Source organism: Gekko japonicus, unplaced genomic scaffold (assembly GCF_001447785.1).
Source record: "Gekko japonicus isolate JY-2015 unplaced genomic scaffold, Gekko_japonicus_V1.1 scaffold7074, whole genome shotgun sequence".
Taxonomy (NCBI): domain Eukaryota; kingdom Metazoa; phylum Chordata; class Lepidosauria; order Squamata; family Gekkonidae; genus Gekko; species Gekko japonicus.
The window spans coordinates 12,939-19,670 of record NW_015177249.1 but is presented as its reverse complement, the minus strand read 5'-3'; positions in this window follow the sequence as shown (position 1 = coordinate 19,670).

Genomic DNA, 6,732 nt, shown 5'->3' with positions numbered 1-6,732 from the left:
TTCAGTAAAATCTGTCCTTTGTTGTCCCAAAAACTGACCTGTAGCTGGAATCTGAAACGATCTTTGTTGTTGTTGTTCAGTCGCACAGTCGAGTCCGACTCTTCGCGACCCCATGGACCAGATCACGCCAGGCTTTAAGTGGAACCTTTTTTCTATCTTAAGGGGCCGCCTGAGGCCCTAGACAACTAGAGGGGTGCTGGCATAACACTGGCACTTCTGTGCCTGCTCCCTGCCAAGATGAGACGGAAAGGCCAGCTGAGAACTCAAAGGACAAGAAAAGGCAGCAGAGCTCCTTCCACAGCCACTTCTCAGCCCGGGGAAGGCCAGGCCCAGACTGGAGGGAAGCCCCCTGCTTAGACCACCCCCCCCATCTCCAGACCGGGCCTCCCTCTGGCACCTCTTCTGATGCCCTCTCACGTGGCTCAGGCCCAGGACTGCCAGGCAAGGAGAGCACAGGACCCTTCCCCAATCAGAGGGAGGATGGCAGAGGGAGGCAGAGACCAGACACAGGGACCAAGACAGACAGCCTGACCACGTCCTTCTTCCTTCACAGCTTCCTTACACTCACTCCTCACTGCAAGAAAGAGAGAAGGCTCCTCCTCACCCAGAGTGGCCACGTTCCCAAGGTTCTCCAGCATGACCTCCTTGTAGAGCGCTCTCTGGGCCGGGCGCAGCAGGGCCCACTCCCCCCGGGTGAAGTCCACGGCCACCTCCTCGAAGGACACCCCGGCCTGCAAGGAGGAGGAGAAGGAAGTAACTTCTTTACATCACTGGAAAGCTGGTGTGTGAGGGAAAGCCATAAATGGAGCGACTTAACTATTAGGGGAAGAGAAGGATGAAGAGGTGGCAAGAAGAGCCCCGTGGGGACATTCCCCCTCCCCCACTCTTTGGGAGCACTTGGGACATCGAGTGGCCGTCCTTGGCCGCAGTGGGCCAGTAGCCTTGTGGGGAAGAGGCCAGAGACGTCCGGAGGATCTAGGACTGTAGAGTTTTCCGTGGGAAATTCAGGATTGTCCTGTTTCTCTGGAAAAGTGATCCTAGACAACGGGGGGCCATTTTTCGGCCTACCCAGAGGGGAACACCAGAATCCACGGGAAGGAGCCCGATCCTCTGAGCATTGCGACAGAGAAGACAGCATCCCTACTCTCTACCGCACGTCTCCCCAGTGATTCCCCCCCCCCCGAGTACCTGGGCTGGCTGCATGGCGGTTCTTCTCCCTCCAGCGCACAGAGGAGAGGGCGGGGGAGGCATCCAGGGGGTCCTTCCACTCCGGCCTGGGAGAGAAAAAACAAGGGGAAGAGCCAGTTTGGTGTAGTGGTTAAGTGCGTGGACTCTAATCTGGGAGAACTGGGTTTGATTCCCCACTCCTCCACTTGCACCTGCTGATGTGACCTTGGGTCAGTCAAGCTCTGGCACAGCTGTGTCCTTGAAAAAGAGCAGTTTGTGTCAGCGGTTTCTGTCAAGAGCTCCCTCAGCCCCACCCACCTCACAGGGTGCCTGTTGTAGGAGTTTGTAAGCTGCTCTGAGACTCCAAGTGAAGGGCCATGGGGTATAAATCCAATCTCCTCTTCTTCTTTTACCTCACAGGGTGTCTGTTGTGGGGAGGGGGAAGGGAAAGGAGTTTGTAAGCCGCACTGAGACTCCAAGTGAAGGGCGGGGTATAAATCCAATCTCTTCTTCTTCTTTTGCTCCACACACATTTTCTGTGCCAGTCCCTGGAGTGAACCTCTCTCCGGACGGGATTCAGGGCACCATTCAAGGTCCTGGATTTCATCCTTCAAGGCTGAGGAGCCTTTGGCCCCACATCTCTCCCCTCAACCGGCGTTCCTCCGCCGGCAATCTCAAGGGAAGCTGCCGACTCCATGCGTGGACAAAGCAGGGGGAAAGAGCACGGATCAGTCCCATCCGCTCCACCAGCTCATGGTAGTATGACCCAGGGCCTGGGCACTTCAGAGGACTGTGTGGCCCTGAGGAAGGACTGTACTGATATGTTTAAACAAAAACTGATGTATCGAATAAAGAACAAAACAGGTTTCTGGTTATCTTGAATGGTTCCTGGAAAAAGGAACTTGCAAATGTAACTGGCAAGGTGTCACACACAGTCTCTCAGACACCAAAATTCCACACTGGCAGGCTTCTCTCTCCCATATATATGAAGCCACACTGGCTAAGCTCTTTGTCTTAGGCACGCAAGATAAAACATTTGTCTAACCACACAGTTTAGACACGACTGGTTTCTTTGCCATATAGACTCTCTCACCAAACTTTTAGAGTCACACAGACCCTCTTCTTAGCTCTTCCCCATTTCACTTTCCAAAGACACACACACACAGAACTCCGTCATAAAACACACACACACACACACATTTCTCTCAGAACAGTCTCCTCCCACACTCTGAGTCATCAGCCAATCACAACACACTCATCCCCGCCTATCACCCTCTTTGCATTACTGCAGTCAAACTAACATTTAAAGGCACACACACACCAAAACATGGAATCATTACACAGGGTCCCTTCATACCCTGAGAAAGCCAGGACTTCCTCTGGAAGAGGCTCAATTTTATATTAGCTTACTGTATGCGCCAGACCCTTCACAATCACATGCAACACTCCTCCATGCCTGGGGGTTGGGGAGGTAAGATAGGGTCACGTGACAGCAGACTGGGGCTGCTTTGAATCATATACCTCCGATAAAACAGATGCGTCGCTTTGCAGGCACAGAGAGCCAGCGTCAAAGCCTGGCGTCTCTAGTGAATGGGATCGCAGGTGAAACAGGGCTGGCAAACACCCTGGCCTGAAAGATCCCGCCCTCCAAAGTGGGCAAGACTGGGCTAGACTCGGCCTAAGGGCCATGAGAGTAGGCAGAAGGAAACAGCCTCTTGTCCCGGGTCGAAGACCTACAGGCACCGTTTCGGCCTCCACAATTCACCGAAAACCTTTTCAGGGCAAACGGTGAGGATAAACAAGGCCACAGACATTCACCCACCATCCCAAGGAAGGCGCAGGCAACACACCGTCCCAAGAAAGATATCTTCAGCCCCTACCTGCCAATCCCTCCTCCTCTTCATCAGAGTCCAGGAGAAACAGCCCTTCCTCTTCTTCCAGCCAGCATATGAAGTCAGGATTGGCAATCGCAGGTCCTGTTTTATCAGGGGAAAGACCCACAAAGTTAGACCTCTTCTGCGTGCCCATAAATAAAACAGTTCCAAGCCAGACTGACTGTCCCTCCAGAAACACACAACAGTCAAGTAATAGGAGTGGGACGGAGTGCCATATGGGGTCGAGCCCCATCCCCCTTTTGTTATCCTGAGACTCTGTAGGAGCAGGGATATGGGGCCGTGCACACAGGTACATCCAACTCTGGGGCCTTCTGGGACCTCAGCCTCTGTGTGCACAGATTGCAGATGGGGGCAGAGTTTTCCCACAAAGGAGTGGGACCCTCCTTTCAGAAGGGCCGACTTTGATTAAGCGTCAAGGTATTGACTGGAGGCCAGACAGAAGGGAGAATCTTAAAGGCAGCTGGCACGCAAAACAAAGTATCTATTTGGGTGATTCCAAATTCAAACATTTCTGAGATCTTTGTTGATTAAAACAGCCAATTATGACTGACTCATGGCTAGTCCATGAGACAGTTGTGGGATTGTGTGATCTGAGATTCACTCAAAAACAACCGTTTAGTACTCTATGACAGATGTGTTAGGAGTCCGAAGTTGAGTTTTCCTTTTATAATTAAGTCAGGAAGCAGACCAGGTTGTTCGCTTGAATGGGTTAAGGTGCTGAGCCAAAGAACGTCCCTTTACGTCTTCAGTGAAATGTGTCCTTTGTTCTCGCAAAAACTGACCACTTCTTGTGGCTGGAACCTGATGTGATCTTAGCCAGCCACAATTGTTTTCTGTTAGAAGGAGCTTTCTTGCAAGGGGGTATCCTCTTTTTGCATTTCATAGGATTTCAGTAATGACATCCTCTGAATCTGATCAAGCGGCTTCTTACCTTTTGGGTCTTTGGGCACCTCTTCTCTGGGAATGAAAGCAAGTTATGGAAGGGGAGGCCTTAAGCGAAAACTTTTTTCTATCTTAAGGGGCCGCCTGAGGCCCTAGACAACTAGAGGGGTGCTGGCATAACACTGGCACTTCTGTGCCTGCTCCCTGCCAAGCTGAGACGGAAATCCCCTTGAGAGTTGGGAACTAAAAGGACAGAAAAGGCAGCAGAGTTCCTTCCACAGCCACTTCTCAGCCCGGGGAACGCCAGGCCCAGACTGGAGGGAAGCCCCCTGCCTAGACCCCCACCCCCACGTCCCTCCTCCTGAAGGGCTTCCTCATTGTCAACTCCTCACTGCAAGAAGGAGAGAAGGCTCCTCCTCACCCAGAGAGGCCACGTTCCCAAAGTTCTCCAGCATGACCTCCTTGTAGAGCGCTCTCTGGGCCGGGCGCAGCAGGGCCCACTCCCCCCGGGTGAAGTCCACGGCCACCTCCGCGAAGGACACCCCGGCCTGCAAGGAGGAGAAGGAAGCAATTTCTTTATGACACTGGACAGCTGGTCCACGAGGGGGAAGCCAGAAATGGGGAGAGTTCATTAACAGGGGAAGAGAAGGATGAAGAGGTGGAAGAAGAGCCCCTGGGGACATCTCCCCCCCCCCGCCCCGGCCACCCTCCTCGAGAGCATCCTGGAGCCCGAGGGGCCGTCCTCAGCCGCAGTGGAGTTAGCAGCAGCCTTGTGGGGAAGAGGCCAGAGACGTCCGGAGGATCAAGGACTAAACAGGTTTTCTGTGGGAAATTCAGGATTGCCCTGTTTCTCCACAAAAACGATCCTAGACAAGGGGTGACCGTTTTTCTGCCTTCCCAGACGGGGACGTTAGAATCGACGGGAAGGAGCCCGATCCTCCGAGCTTTGCAACAGAGAAGGAAGCACCCTTACTGTCTGCCACACGTCTCCCCAGTGATCCCCCCCCCCCAATACCTGGGCTGGATGCATGGCGGCTCTTCTCCCTCCAGCGCACAGAGGAGACGGCGGGGGAGGCATCCGGGGGTCCTTCCACTCCGGCCTGGGAGGGAGAGAAAAAACAAGGGGAGGAAACCCCTTTTGCTCCACACACGTTTTCTGTGCCAGTCCCTGGACTGAACCCCTCTGCAGATGGGATTCAGGGCACCATTCAAGATACTGGCTTGGATCCCTCACGGCTCAGGGGCGTTTGGATCCAATTATCTCCCCTCAACCGGCCACTTCGTGGGGGGGGGGGGGCCAACCTTCCTTTTCCGAAATGTTCCCTTGCAAAACTCTGCCCACCCGTTCCTGGGAGAGGAGTCCCTTTCCCCGCCTGAAGCCACAACCCTCCCCTCTGAGCGAGGCCAAGAGCCTCCCACCTGCCCCCCCCCTTTTAGGAGAATGTGTGCTGGAAGAGCCCTGAGGGGAGGGGAGGGGAGGGAGGGCCTGACTCCAGGCTGCAGGGGAGAGACGCCAGCTCAGAATCAATGTCTCCCTGCACACAGAAAACTAGCCCTGCAGGGAAAAAAGTTTTTGTTCTCTGTACCTGAGCACTTCTGTAGTGGGGAGACTTCAGCCTCCCAAAACACCTTCCTCCCCCTGCAGTTTCAGGGGAGGTTGCCTTGAATCCTTACCAGGAGAAAGCAGGGGAACAGAGCACAAATCAGTCCCGTCAACTCCACCAGCTCATGTCTCCGCCACAGGGGGGAGAGGTTTCCCTGCGTTATTCCTGCCCCAAACTCCCTGCAGTTTCCCCCTGCCCCCCCCAAAAAAGGGGACTGTTCCAGTGTTTTAAAAACCATGAATTCTATATTGATATGTGGTATAGCCAAACAGACAGGTGGTTATATACCAATACACTAGTCAACTGGCAAATTACAGAAAAACCCTGACACCCACACTCGGGGAAGGAAAAACAGCGGCTTTTGGGGCAGGGTCCCGGGGAGTTTGAAATGGCAGCCATCCCGATGTCTTGCTTACGAGACTCAGCTTCACCCCAAAGCAGTTTGGTGTGGTGGTTAGGAGCACGGACTCTGATCGGGAGAACCGGGTTTGATTCCCTACTCCTCCACATTCAGCTGCCGGTGTGACCCTGGGTCAGTCACACGTTCTCTCAGAGTTGTTCTCTCAAGGGCAGTTGTCGAAAGAGCTCTCTCAGCCCCACCTACCTCACAGGGTGTCTGTTGTGGGGAGAGGAAGGGAAAGGAGATTGTAAGGCGCTCCGAGACTCCTTCGGGTAGTTATAACTCCGATCTCCTCTTCTTCATCGGCAAGATCGCAGGGAAGCCAGGGGGAGGACTCCAGCAGGGGCCCAAGCTCTGCAGGATGCTGTGCAGAACCAGGAAAAATGAATGCCCCAAACTATCAAACCCGGAGCAAATAATCTCTGGGGAGGAGAGCTGACCCTCCTGCCTCTATTTCCTCAAGCCAAAGGGGCACAGCCTTGATATTGCGGAGGAAAATTTCCCCCCAAAACCACCCTCGGCACTCTTCAGATTCTGTTTCCTGTGGGTCTTCTGGGGGGGGCAAGTGACCACAGTCCCTGCGCCCCTCCCTTAACAGCCCCCTCAGCCTTTCCTCCAGTCCTTCCAGCTCCCCCAACCTCCCCCTCACTCCTCCCTCCCTGATCTCCTCCCTCCTTCTCCCCCGCCCCACATCTCACTCTCCGCCCCGCCCCCCCTTCCTAAATGTGCCTCTGGAAGACACTTGGAACTTCCGTCTCCAAAGGTGCTGGATTCAGGTCCTGCA